This window comes from Bombus vancouverensis, chromosome 2, assembly GCF_051014615.1.
Source record: "Bombus vancouverensis nearcticus chromosome 2, iyBomVanc1_principal, whole genome shotgun sequence".
NCBI lineage: Eukaryota > Metazoa > Arthropoda > Insecta > Hymenoptera > Apidae > Bombus > Bombus vancouverensis.
Genome location: NC_134912.1, coordinates 14,493 through 29,415, shown reverse-complemented (window position 1 = coordinate 29,415; position 14,923 = coordinate 14,493). Strand labels below are relative to the sequence as shown.

The window sequence follows — 14,923 nt, the reverse complement described above, 5'->3', positions numbered from 1 at the left end:
CAGCATTGCTACGTAACAAATTAGGAATTTTCTAACTGTCTACTTTCGCGGATTGTGCTGAAGTTTCGTCTTCTTGATTATCTTATTTACGCTATTCCTAATTTCTCATATTCTTGAGACACGTAGATGCTACTGAAGTTTCGTCTTCTTAATTTCTCGTATTTCGTTGGGTATTAGGGACATGCAAGGTGCGTGATAAAATGTAGGTATCGTAGTAGCTCGTATTTTGCTAATGTTGCGTCTGCGATGTTTCCCAGAACTTCCTTACTGATGCCAGTGGAACGTGGCAGGCGCGTGCCAACTTGTCCTTGCTGAAGTTACATCTGCGATGTATCTGGTAACTTCCTTGCTGATGCCAGTGAATCGTTCAAGGCGCGTGGCTACTTAGTATTTGCCGAGTCTTCTTATGCTTTAAAATATCATTTTTTTTTATAATAGTAAGCTTAATATATTTTTTCATGGTTTGTTTCTTACGGCTGGTTTCTATCAATTTCCAGTATTCTTGCGTGACGTTGTATTGATCATTATTTATTCTTTCTTCGCTACGATCTTTCATTTTATAATCATTTATTAAATATTTATTCCTTCGCTGAAAATATGATTTATTTTGTAACGCATAAAGATTACTATATGAACGTGTTGATTATCCAAAATGGCCGCCTGTGAATGTTCCTAGTATATAGTAACATTTTATTAATGTGAAATCTATTATTTATCCGTTAATTATTTGTGACTTTATTTTAATAGTTGACGTACAATTGCAGTGGGAATAATATTATTTTGCATTTATTTAATGTGTGTAATTATTACATGTATTCCGATGCGCACGTGTAAGAGCTATCGTAACAATCCAAGATGGCCGCTAGTGAATGTCTCTAGTAAAAGTGTAGTGACGCGTCCTTAATTTGTTTAATATTGAAACAATTATTCGTCCGTCGCTTATTTTCTTCTATTTTAGCGCAGTTAGAATTTTTAAATGACAATAGTATTGTTTGTGTAATCATTATAATGTGTATATATACTATGTGTTATTTTAATATAATAACATGTGGATTGTGTTATTGTTAAATTTTATAATTTATCAATAGCACTGTTTTATTGTTGTGTTACGAGTGGTTTATTTTTATAAAGTGTTCGCTTAATTAATTTGATAGTAATATGTGCATAGTTTGTTATTACCAGTTCTATTACGTAACATAACCTTATTTCTCCACGCCAGAATTAATATAATTATGCTATATTAACTAAGTACAATATAATAATTTTTTATCTTAATCGCGGTTGTCGTTGATACTCAGTTAATCAGTTTTGATTAATTCATAACCTATTCCTATATTATTGGCTATTTTCTGTTTCTTTGTTATGCGGTTGTCGTTACCTTGTGCGTGTAATTTGCAGCCTTTACATAGAATAGAGGAGCTAATCTTATACATTGCTAGCTAAATCTTTATTGTTTATAGGTTCTACAATTCTAATCCTTCATCGCCGAGTCCTTTACTTGGAACGGTTACATGGTGCGCGTTTGGTATCTTCTGGTTCTTCGTTACATGTCTAACACTTATCAAGACTACTTTTATTTATCCTAGAATTGTAAGTATATATATATATATGTCGGAGATGAAAGGACACCGGAACCTTCGGATAGCCCTGCAACATTGCAATCTAAAGTCTACTATAACTGTAACTAAACTATTGTAGTTATTCAATCCGATTGTAATTGTTCGAGATTAGTGACGAATCCGATGATCTCGTGTCCTTAGACACACCCCAGTATAGTTTTCCTCTGTGGAATCATCGGGACGGGACGCGCATTCTTTGACGCGCTCCCGTCGACTAAAGAGTAACGTCTTTACGCTCAGCAATTATCGTTTACGAGTCAGACTTAGATTCAGCGAGAACGCCTATCTGTCATCCCGTTGACCGCGGATTCGTTATTGAACCTGAGATCACTGTCACTAGTGACGCGGACGTCTCACCGCCGTGATAGATTGTCAAACCTGCGTTATTCATACCTGTGTCAATAAATCGTATCTTCGCTACACCGCAACGATGGCTACCTTCAATGAAGACTCCTCAAACACCGACAACCCTATCCCCACTGCTTCTCCGACATCAGAAGTGGGATCCGCACGGATTCAAGAGATGCAAGGGCGGATCAACGCCATGGAAGAGCTAATTCGGACACTGACGCAAAGGCCGAGTACGGAGACGATGAGTGTAGCGCTACCCCGTTTCAACCCCGGGAACGCGGGCACCAGCCCAGCTTCGTGGTGCGCGGCTGTTAGTGCGGTTATGGACAAAGTGTCCCTAGACGAGACTACGAGTTATATATTGCTATAAGTCGTGCTTTAGAGAGTACCGCGGCAGAGTGGCTTACGCATGTCCCGGTCAACGGTCTTACTTGGACAAAGTTTAGGGAACTTTTTCTTGCTCGCTACGGAGGCACGGAGACGGCAACCTCGGTGCTAATCAGGGTGCTCGACGAATCACCTCTGGAGGACGAAACCGCTGGGACTTTCGGAAATCGCCTCCACTCCCTTCTGTCGGCGAAATGGGGAAATCTATCCAATGTCGAGCTGATCAACGCCGTTATCCTTCTGCGACTGATCTGGTATGACCAGCGTTTCGAAAGAATAGCATTCGGGGACGATATTCGGACCCTAGAGCAATTCCAGAGGGAAATGAAAATCTTCTCTCACGCGAAGAAGAGGCCAGTACCTTCGCCAAATAATCCATCGGCGGAACCTGAAGCAAAACGACGCCACTCGTCGGCCCGCCTCCCGAGATGCCTTCACTGTGGCAAACCAGGACATAAACTCGCGGATTGTAGGACGAGGAAGCGTGAGCAACAGCAGAGGAGTTCACAACGCCAGGGAGGAAGGCGACCGGACGCATCGCCTCAGGTGGTTTGCTTTAAGTGTCAGGCGGAGGGCCATATCGCACCTGACTGCCCGCTACGACGGGACAAAAAGGCCAGTACCAAGAATGAACGTGTAGTCAACTGCTGCGCGGTGGAGTCCCCAGCTGGTACCCTAAGTCATCTGGGTGAGTCGTTCCCATTTTACTTCGATTCCGGAGCCGAGTGCTCATTAATTAGAGAGTCGGCTGCCTCGAAATTCTCCGGTAAGAGGACGACTGAGCTAGTAGTAATGCGAGGAATAGGAAACACCCGTGTTAAGAGTACGTCCCAGATCTTGTCCACGGTATGCATAAACGGTCTTACATTGGAGATAACCTTCCATGTTCTTGCCGATACTTATCTGAATTACGATATCATGGTTGGTCGCGAGATTTTAAGCCAGGGTTTCGACGTATACATTACACGAAATAGCGTCGATATTTGTAGAACAAAGGTGGTCAACACCTGTAGTAAAACCCCCGAAGACGAGATCGATATTAACGCGGCCGATACTGACGTGATCGGTAACGATAAAAGTCGGTTAATTTCTGTTCTCGAGAAATTCAAAGATTCATTCATTACGGGCTTCCCACGTGCCCGCGTAAGCACGGGGCAGTTAGAAATACGGTTAATCGATCCTAATGTCACCGTGCAAAGAAGTCCTTACAGACTTAGCGAAGAAGAGCGGAGGATAGTGCGTGAGAGAATAGACGAGTTAATCAAAGCGAAGATTGTAAGGCCTAGTAACCCACCGTTCGCGAGCCCTATACTACTCGTGAAGAAAAAGGACGGTTCGGATAGACTGTGTGTAGACTTTCGAGCATTGAATAAAAATACGGTCGCGGACCGGTATCCCCTACCCCTTATCGCGGATCAAATAGCGAGATTGCAGAAGGCGAGATACTTCATTAGCCTAGACATGGCCAGCGGGTTCCACCAAATCCCCATTCATCCCAATTCGACGGAATATACGGCGTTCGTTACACCCGACGGGCAATACGAGTACGTAACTATGCCTTTCGGATTGAAAAATGCACCATCCGTTTTTCAGAGGGCCATTCTCAACGCCTTAGGCGACCTCGCGTATTCGTTCGTTGTTGTTTACTTGGACGACGTCCTAATTATCGCCGACTCAGTAGATCAAGCCCTAGAAAGGTTGAATACCGTATTAGATACCCTCGTGAAAGCCGGATTCTCCTTTAACTTTGCAAAATGTTCCTTTTTAAAGACATCGGTACTCTATTTGGGATATGTAATTCGTAACGGAGAAGTCCGTCCAAACCCGGGTAAAATACAAGCCTTGAGTTCTTTACCTGCACCGTCGACCGTCACACAACTCAGACAATTCATAGGTTTGGCCTCTTACTTCCGAAACTTCATTCCCAAATTCTCACAAGTAATGAAACCCCTGTACGCACTCACCTCGAGTAACAAGAATATACCTTGGACGGACCGGCACGAACAGATAAGACAAAAGGTAATTTCCGTCCTGACTGACGCGCCGGTGCTAATGATATTTGACCCCAATTACCCAATAGAACTACATACGGATGCTAGCTCGGAAGGATATGGGGCCATTTTAATGTACAGGGTTGAAGATAAAAATCGAGTAGTGGAATATTACAGCAAAAGAACTAGCCCTGCAGAATCTAGGTATCATTCCTACGAATTGGAAACGCTAGCAGTTGTAAACGCCGTCAAGCACTTCCGTCATTACTTACACGGACGAGAATTTCTCGTCGTCACCGATTGCAACTCCCTGAAAGCATCCAGTAGTAAGGTACACTTGAACGACAGGGTTTACAGATGGTGGGCTTACCTGCAAACTTTTACCTTTGACATTATGTACCGGGAGGGTAAACGAATGACCCACGTAGATTTCTTTTCGCGAAATCCCGTAGACTTAGATCGCGGTACGTTCAGCAAAATTGCAGAGAAAGAAATTAACCTAACCGAAATCTCCGACGATTGGCTACTAGCGGAACAACGTCGCGACCCACAAATTTCTGAGATCGTCAATAAATTACAGAACGAAGAGCTCGCGGAAGACGTCGCGAATACGTATGAGTTACGGTCCGGCACTCTTCATCGTAAAATACAGAGAAAAGGTAGAACTCTCTGCCTGCCCATCGTGCCGAGAGGGTTTAGGTGGTCTATTATTAACCATGTGCACCAGTCCATTATGCACTTAGGTTGGGATAAAACGCTTGAGAAACTGTACGAGTATTATTGGTTCGAAGGAATGGCGAAGTATGTTCGCAAATTCGTAGAGAACTGTCATGCTTGTCGAGTTTCAAAGGCAAGTTCGGGTCGAGTACAAGCCGAATTACACCCCATACCTAAGACCAGCATACCTTGGCACACGGTTCATATGGACATAACGGGCAAACTAAGCGGTAAGAACGATTCGAAGGAATACGTCATTGTGTTGGTCGACGCCTTCACCAAGTTCGTATACTTGCATCATACCCGTAAGATAGACTCCATTAACACCATTAAAGCGCTTAAGTGCGCTATATTTTTGTTCGGCAGTCCCTGCCGGGTAATAGCGGATCAGGGAAGATGTTTTACGGGCAAAGAATTTCGAGACTTTTGTCAAGATAAATACATTAAACTCCATTTAATTGCGACCGGAGCTAGTAGGGCCAACGGACAGGTAGAGCGTGTTATGAGTACGCTAAAAAACATGTTCACAACAATAGAAACCACTGGGCGGTCCTGGCAAGACGCGATCGGGGAAATACAACTGGCCTTAAATTGTACCACCAACCGCGTGACTAAGTCAAGCCCGTTGGAACTACTAATCGGTAGAACAGCGAGACCCTACGGCTTATCCCTACCCGACAATATCTTAGAAAGAGAAGTAAATATCTCCCATGTAAGACAGCAGGCGATAAAGAATATAGAAGCAAGCGCCAAATACGATAAAGATAAGTTCGATGAAAACAAAGCTAAAATAACTAGGTTCAACCTTGGCGATTTCGTGTTACGCAAAAACGAGGAAAGGAACCAGACGAAGTTAGATCCGAAATTCAGGGGTCCGTTCGAGATAGCAGAGATTTTGGAAGGAGATAGGTATACCTTAAAAACTCTAGACGGAAAACGATCATATAAGGACAGACATGGCAGACTGAGAAAGATGCCGGAAGGCTGCGTCCCTGCTGAGTTGGACGTCTGCGGTGATGACGACGACGGTGATAATATCGATGCAAGTACACCGACCTCAGAGGATCACTAACACTGCGTTGTAGTTGTAGTATATATCCACAGTGACGTTTTGCATATACGCAATATATCCACTGTGATGTCTCATATATCTGTAATATATCCACAGTGACGTTTTGCACATACGCAATATATCCACTGTGATGTCTCATATATCTGTAATATATCCACAGTGACGTTTTGCACATACGCAATATATCCACTGTGATGTCTCATATATCTGTAATATATCCACAGTGACGTTTTGCACATACGCAATATATCCACTGTGATGTCTCATACATCTGTAATATATCCACAGTGACGTTTTGCACATACGTAATATATCTACTGTGATGCCTCATACATCTGTAACATACCCACAGTGATACACCCAACGCAGTAACATGATCCAACAAACTGAGACTCTTCGGTGTACGAAATCGAAATGATCTGCCGTGTCATTACGGTCTGACTGGTAACTCACAGAACGCAACTAGCTCTTTAAACACAAATTATAGCGCTACTAATTCGAGCCCTCTTTCATTTCCTTGCATGTCAAACCGCCGAACAAAACCTCGTTGTTGAAATGGACCCTTGACTTTCTTGGACACTTAGTTAAATAGTAAATAATGTCAGTTGCATCGAAGCTAATGTAAGAAAACACGATATTTTAGCCACACACGAGGACGTGTGATAGTCAGGATGGCCGTGTCGGAGATGAAAGGACACCGGAACCTTCGGATAGCCCTGCAACATTGCAATCTAAAGTCTACTATAACTGTAACTAAACTATTGTAGTCATTCAATCCGATTGTAATTGTTCGAGATTAGTGACGGTGAGCTTTGGCTCGAGGCGACAGTCTGTCGCCCAACGTAGCCGCGGTCAAGGGATGAACGCTTTGCCCAACAAACATATGGAATAATTCTATAGCTCTCCTTAAAAGAAATATTCGTGGCGACACGCGACAGTAAACATTCCAACGGTTTCTGTCCCGTGGCTCGCCACACGCAGACCCTATTCTTCGAGTAAGATGATTGCCAGATGTCGATGCGTCTCCGCAGTACATGTTCGGCTAGCCCGAGGGCCCGTAATAAATCTTAAGGTTTAGTTAACTAAAGTCCTTCAAACAGACAAACAGTCTTTGTCCCAACTACGGGAAGATAGGGGAGACATATTTTTCAACGAACGGCGTCTCCCACTAGCAACTTTCCCTCGAGGGCGGCTAGCATCTTTTTCTAACCACCGATATGGAGATTGACCAATTAGCAGCAACGTCAATTTCCCTTACTTCCTAAACGAAGGCTTTCCTCGACGAATCCGATGATCTCGTGTCCTTAGACACACCCCAGTATAGTTTTCCTCTGTGGAATCATCGGGACGGGACGCGCATTCTTTGACGCGCTCCCGTCGACTAAAGAGTAACGTCTTTACGCTCAGCAATTATCGTTTACGAGTCAGACTTAGATTCAGCGAGAACGCCTATCTGTCATCCCGTTGACCGCGGATTCGTTATTGAACCTGAGATCACTGTCACTAGTGTCGCGGACGTCTCACCGCCGTGATAGATTGTCAAACCTGCGTTATTCATACCTGTGTCAATAAATCGTATCTTCGCTACACCGCAACGATGGCTACCTTCAATGAAGACTCCTCAAACACCGACAACCCTATCCCCACTGCTTCTCCGACATATATATATATATATGTCGGGTTTACATTAGAATTAGGGTTAGGGGCGTGAAGCGAATCTTCGTTTGGATTACACGTCGTCGTTATGCAATAGAGCATTGGCTAGTGCAAGTACGATTACCATAGAACCGGACAAGTAACCGTGGTAATTAGATACTCGAGAAACTAGTGACAATGATCCTAGGTTCAATAACGAATCCGCGGACAACGGGACGGTAGTCGTACGCACTCGCAAAAATCTAAGTCGGATTCTGTGTTAATATTCGCTGACCGTAAGGCGTTAATCTTTTTGTCGATGAGACCGCAAGAGAGAATGACTTTCCGTCCCGGTGATACCTCAGAGGAAAACCATGACGGGGTGTGTCTAAGGACACGAGGTCATCGGATTCGTCGGGGATATCCTACGTTCGGAAAGTAAGGGAAATTGACGTTGCTGCTAATTGGCCAATCTCCATATCGGTAGTTAGAAAAGGATGCTAGCCGCCCTTGCGGGAAGGTTGCTAGTGGGAGACGTCGTTCGTGGAAAAATAGGTCTCTCCTGTCTTCTTGTAACTGGGACAAAGACTGTGTATCTGTTGAAGGATTTTAGGTAACTAGATATTAGTGTTTATAACGGTCCTCGGGCTAGCCGATCACGTACTGCGGAGACGCGTCGGCATCTGGTAAACATCCTGCCCGGAGAATAGGATCTGCGTGTGGCGAGCTACGGGACAGAAACCGTTGCAATGTTTACTGTCACGTGTCGCTACAAATCTTTCTTTTAAGGAGAGCTATAGGGTTACTCAATGCCTTTGTTAGATGGAGAGTTCGTCCCGTTGACCGCGGCTACGTTCGGCGACTAATTGTCGCCTTGAGCCCAAGCTCATTGTCACAAGTCTCAAACAAATACAATTGGGTAGAATGACGGCAAATCGTTTAATTACAACTGTAGATTTTAATTACAATGTTTTTATGGATTTTCCCGAGGTTTCAGAGGGAAGGCACCGGTGTCCTCTTATCTCCGACATATATATAAAACACTATATTTTGTAAATATCTATATAGTAAAATAGTCCGTCCACTATCTTGGTCGCTAAGACCTCTTCGCTAACATCGAATTGTTTTGTTATAATGTCAGAATATTTCCTTGGTTTTCCAGTTTCTTGTTGCTGCCTTGACTGTTTCGGTAGTATCTGGTTCAGTATTCCATAAGTATTCACTTAAGATTGGTAGTAGGCTTCTTGTAACTGCGTTGGCTTTAATGTATATCTTCCGATGTGAGTAACGAGCTTCTTATTATTATCAATTTCTATTCCAAGATGGTTTACAACATTCTTCCCCTTTTTAGGTTATGATTGGTTACCTCGGTATTTATTACCTTCGATATCTTCATACCGTCGTATATTATGTTTTGCAAAGTTGGATCCGTAGCCAATTCTCGTGGAGTTCCTGCATGCACATTTCCTTTAAGGATGATTGTTTGCATACAAACCTCGTTAACTTGTAAGATACCTTTTCTTGTTTGCTAAGACCATTCCGTCGGTGTTGAATCGTTTGTTATAATGTCACTAATTTTTAACTTTCCAATTTTCTCACATCTTCTTGGTCATTCCAGTAGTATCGACTGCGATTCTTCGTACACATTTACTCCAATTTGGTAGTTGGTTTCTCATCACTGCGTTGACCCTTGTATAAACTTCTTCGATGTGAGTAGTAAATTATCGTTGTCACTCACTTAACCTATCTTAGTTATTTCTTAACTCTTCCTGCACTTATTAACTGATTTTATTTCTTCTTATTAAAGACCGCTGTGTCAACGCTGAGTTATTTCGTTATAATGTCATTAACTTTCTTGATTTTTTCGGTTTTATTTTCCATTAGCGAACTGTAAGTTTGTTGTCGAGCATCAATTATTGATTGTTGTGCTTCGTTTAGTTTAATTGAAATATAATTGTAAATTTTTAATAGTATTATTTTCTTCCATATATATTAAGGCAATTGAAGTTAGTTTATTTATTCGTTTCTGCTGACAGTCGTATACTATGTTCTACGGAGTGGGTCAACAGTTTGTTTCTGCGAAATTCCTGCATGTACGTTTTCTTCTATTATGATTAATTGTGCACTAGGTACTTTTAACTTTCACTGCTTTTAATTATTTTATTGAATTAACATATTGTGTATTTAAATGATGGTTAGAACATAATAATATTCCTTTTTCTTTTACGTTTCTACTATCTGCATGATTCGATAAGCACTGTCACACTTCCTTTGAGTTAGGCACAATATTGTTATAAACATTTAGTAATATTATGTTTTGTATTGAAACAATTGAAGTTAATTCTTCCATTTGTTTCAGTTGGCTGTCATACCTTGTGTTCTATGGATATGGACACATAACCTGACTTCGCATATACACTTCCTTCTACGATGAGTAATTGTTCACGAGGTACTTTCCACTTCCACTGTTTCGTAATTATTTTATTGAATGACACATTTTATAATTAATGGTTAGAACGCACATAATAATTTTCTTTTTCCTTTTAGGTTTGTACTATCTGCATGATTCGATAAGCAGTGTCACACTTCCTTTGGTTCAGGCACAATATTGTTATAAACATTTAGTAGTATTATGTTTTGTATCGGAACAATTAAAGTTAATTCCTACATTTGTTTCAGCTGGCTGTCGTAGATTATGTTCTACGGATATGGACACATAACCTGTCTTCGCACATACACTTCCTTCTACGATGAGTAATTGTTCACGAGGTATTTTCCACTTCCACTGTTTTGTAATTATTTTATTGAATTACACATTTTATATTTAAGTAATAGTTAGAGCACGCATAGTAATTTTCCTTTTTCCCTTTAGGTTACCACTATCTGCAGTATTCGACAAGCAGTGTTGTTCCATATACTACCGCACTCCGTTGTCTCTTGAAATCGTTCTTGTGGTCTGTTTCGATTGTGTTAGTTTTAACTTGTTCGAGTGTATTGTTCGTGGAATCCCTTTTACTTTAATCTTGACGTTTCGTGTGTGGATTCTGACAATAGTGCCTGGTTTATTGAAGTGTGTTAATATGCCTAGGTGTTTTATATATTTTATATCTAGCTGTATATAAGATATATTTTGTTTATTGTGGTTTTGTATGTCCATATTTGCTGTATATTAAATTGCTTGATATTTCCTGTTTGTTATAAAGGTATGTATTCCTATCGTTCCATTCCTTTTTCCTTTCCTTTGAATTATTCATAAAGTTATTACGAGATTTGATTAAATTGTCGAATTGTAGGTTATCCTGATTGAATATAGTATTATGTCGTGATTTATTAATTAATTTGCGAGTCACTTTTGGTTAATTGGTTCTTCATAGTTTATCCTTAGTCGAATTATGAAATTATAGGTTATGTTGTACTCTTTATATTTACCATTTCGTTAGAGTACCTATTTTAACTTTATTATCTCTTATTTGCCCTCGTATACTAATTCTCTATATATGACTACATTTAATTAAACTTTTATTTAAACAATTTCCATTTTCGTTGTATCGTGTGTTCGTTTTGGATATTCGAATTGTCGCTCGCGTTATTTATATATTGCGTTTTTCCGTTTTTCGGTACGGCACGTGCGTAGCGCGGGACGTGACACCCCCCCCCTCTCGGGGTTCAAATTTCCGAAGGAAATTTGACTGATCGCATCTCTGAGCTCGTTCGGAGCGGATGTAGTGACTGTTGGTAGTTGCTTTACTATAATGGTCGGTGTGATTGATATTCCTTGTAATCCTGATAATATCGAATTCATCAATCGTTGGAACGTGTTGGTGCGTTTTTCAATATATCTGTTCCCTCCAGCGTCTCGCCTGGAAGATGAAATCTGTCTTGATTTTTCTGTATTAGTGCTTCAACGTTTCTTCTTTCTTCTATGTTTAAATGTTCCAGTCGCAAAAATTCCATTATTTTGTCGAACCTTGTTTCTTTAGATACTGAAATATTGTTGCACGTAATATGAGAGAGCGAAGTGGGAATTATAAATTCTTTAATTACCATTGTAGGTATGGTAAATTCGTAATCCCTCAATGTGATATTAATTACTTTTAGATAACCCCGTCTCTTATGGTTTCTCACAACCGCGTTTCCGAAATAGACTCCCTTAATCTGTTCAATTTTGGGAATAAATCCCTCGTTTGCCTCCGGATTTGCAATATTTATTGTACGTGGTACCGAACTTCGTTTCAGCACAATTATTGTATCGAACGGGATGTAAATACTTCCCCATTTAATATGTTTTTGCTCGTAATGCAGACGAGCTTTGCATCCTGCAAAAATTCGGATCCTAAGATTCCGTTTTGATCGATCAGCAATGATTCATCAACTACATGAAAAGTAACTGAATGGCCCGCAACCTGTATTATTGTCTGCCCTAGGGTGACCAGATTCTTTGCCGAAATTCCTCGAAATTCAATTGATTCTTGCTCGTTGATGGTTGCTGAATCGGGTAAGGCAGGTTTCTTGATGATATTGATTTCTGATCCGGAGTCTAAAAGTAAATATGTTTTAGTTTTTAAATCTGGGGAGACTATTCGTGCAGTTGGAGTATTTGGGGAATCGTTTGGGTTTATATATTCGTTTCCCTTGCAAGCTACTAAACTTTGTAATATTGGCTTCATGACTTCCATGTATCCAATTACTATTTTCTTCCCTTTCTTCATTTTAGTTTTTATTTTACGCCAAGACGCAAGTTTACTGACACCGATCCAATTATCCAATTGCTTGCCAATAGCATTCAAAATACAAATTTTTGAAAGTACCGCAGCCATGTTAACCCAAAAATATTTTGTATATAGTATAGTGTGATACCATCTATATTTTCCTGGGGGAATCATAAGATCAGCACTACCTACTATGTTACCTACGTCAAATATTAGATGTAGTAACCAATAAAGTATTTTTAATCCAATTATAATCCAATGGCTAGCGTATTTATTCAAGTTTTTATATATATCTTCAACTGGTGATTCCCTATTTTCTCCCTTTTGATGTCTTTGAGCTTGTTGAACTTGCGTTTCTTCAGCTTGAAAATGTTTAGAATCCTTTTCCTTAGTTACCCTTTTTTCTTCTTTATTTACTTTATTCACACCACCTTGATTTTTCTCTACCTTTTCAGGATGAATAGTTTTACTGGAAGTGCTTATTATAATTAAATTATTATTTATTTGTATGGAACGTTTAGGAATATTTTTGGTAGATTTGGAATTATTCTTTGAATTTTTATTACAAACCTTTTTGCTTATAGATTCTGTTTTGGATTTAAGGATAGCTATATTTTTATTCTCTATAGTGTGATCTTCCTTGCAATTTAATGATTTGGCTTTGAGTTCAATAAAGTTACCTTCTGATGGTTTTATAGAAGTTTTTGAGTGAGATACACTCGCTATCTCTTTTTCTATTATGGTTGAAATATTCACAAAATTTGTGGAGTCTTGCTTTTGTATCTTTGCCAAGTCGAACGTGGAGAGGCACTTCGCACTTCCCAGCGGGTCCAATATCTCCGTGATATTAGGCAGTGGATAAGCGTTGCCTATCGTCTCGTCGTTCAATTTCCTAGTTTCTGCTTCATTGTTTAACGTGACATTATTCCTTATCACAGCAACGGAATGGTGTTTGCATTGAAAAGTTGATTAGTTGAAATGGTCAGCATCTCTCTTTTGATTTATATCTCTATCGAGGTATTTATTTATGCATCTTTCTTCCCAGGTTATTGCTCTTGCTTCTTTCCTGACATCTTCTTCTATTCCCGGGTTGTTTAGATGTTTCCGCGACGGCGGTACAAATCTTCAGTCCTGGCGGTTGTTTCCGATGTAGATATTATTGCATGGTGGATGAGCGTTGTTTCGGTTATAATTATTGGAAGGTGTCGGATGTTGGTATCGAATTCTATTGTTTGCTTGTTTTAATTCTCGTGTTGCTTTCACGGCTTGGCGGTACGCATCGTCCAAGGATTGGTATCCTGCTATCTTTACTCGTAAATACACCTCGTTTGGGAGCCCCTTAACGAAAGCTTCCCTCGTGTCTCGATCTATCCTATCTTGAAATACGGTGCCGTACTCGTACCTTTCCCCGTTCATTATTGCCAGTCTGAGATCTCTGACGCGATTTATGTAGTCCAAAATATCTTCTCCCGGTCGTTGAAACATTGTAGCTAATTCCCCTTTATATTCGTTAACCGTTTTTCCCGGAACGAACATATCTTTTAATTTATTCCCGAAATCGTTTAAACTTATTACTTCTGTGTCTTCTACGGCGAGAAACGCGTGTCCGCGAAGCTTATTCGTTAATAATTTTACTAACTGAGATTCTTGATGCCTAGGAACCATGTTTCGTGCGCGCTCGCATGCTCTTAAAAATCGAAATACCGAGGGTCGATGTCCGTCGAACACTGGTACTGTCTCTATTGCATCTTTTAACTTAATTGGTTGGGGATTAACTTCTATCGGTATTGTCGCTTGGGAAATTATCGGCGATGATACGGGTGTCTTGATTTCCTTTCTTATTTTCAGTGAACGCACATCGTCTTGTAATTTATTCATTTTTGTACTCATGTCGCGAAAATTCGCATCCCATGCTTTAAGTTTTTCCGATAACTTCAAGATCATGTCTTTGTCCAACGATTCTAATTTAGTCGACATTATTTCTTAGGTATAAATTTTATCGACAAGCGTGACAACTTTAGTCCTCTGTGGAGCGTATCGAACCGTTTAAACCAACTTTAATCCTCCGTGAAGCGGATCCCACCGCTGCCACCAAAAATTTAATCTGTTACGTATTTGTTTGTTTAAATCGATCAAATTCTAAATTTAAATTTTACTGAAATTTTTTTTTTGTTTGAGTTTGAATTTAATCGGAAGAGAAATATTGAAATGATATTATTGTGTATGAAATATTGATTTAGATTTCTGATTAATACGTTAGTTGCTGCCACCAGAAATAGTCTAAGGACTATTTCAGAAATTTTCTTTTTATTGTTAAATTTTTTTTTGCGTTTAATGGGTAGCGTTAACTGACGTTTAATACAACTGGCAAACGAATTCCACTTTTCGGCTAACCTGCTATGTGCAGGGATACTGGCACGGGAGAGGATTAAAGCTGGGTAC

The 14,923-nt window shown here is 40.3% G+C and overlaps 1 long non-coding RNA gene across 6 annotated transcripts; it reads left to right on the top strand.

The window, feature by feature from the left end:
• Positions 1 to 853: 853 nt before the first annotated feature.
• Positions 854 to 10,889, top strand: LOC143304249 (uncharacterized). Of its 6 annotated transcripts, none has more exons than XR_013060968.1 (4): positions 9,261 to 9,278; positions 9,391 to 9,481; positions 10,132 to 10,541; positions 10,645 to 10,889. It is a non-coding gene; the product is annotated as an uncharacterized LOC143304249 (long non-coding RNA). The 6 variants fall into 6 exon arrangements; XR_013060974.1 differs by lacking the exons at positions 9,261 to 9,278; positions 9,391 to 9,481 and adding an exon at positions 9,783 to 9,865 and having other exon boundaries at positions 10,132 to 10,221; positions 10,320 to 10,541; positions 10,645 to 10,886; XR_013060969.1 differs by lacking the exons at positions 9,261 to 9,278; positions 9,391 to 9,481 and adding an exon at positions 854 to 884 and having other exon boundaries at positions 10,645 to 10,887.
• The last annotated feature ends 4,034 nt before the right edge of the window (positions 10,890 to 14,923 follow it).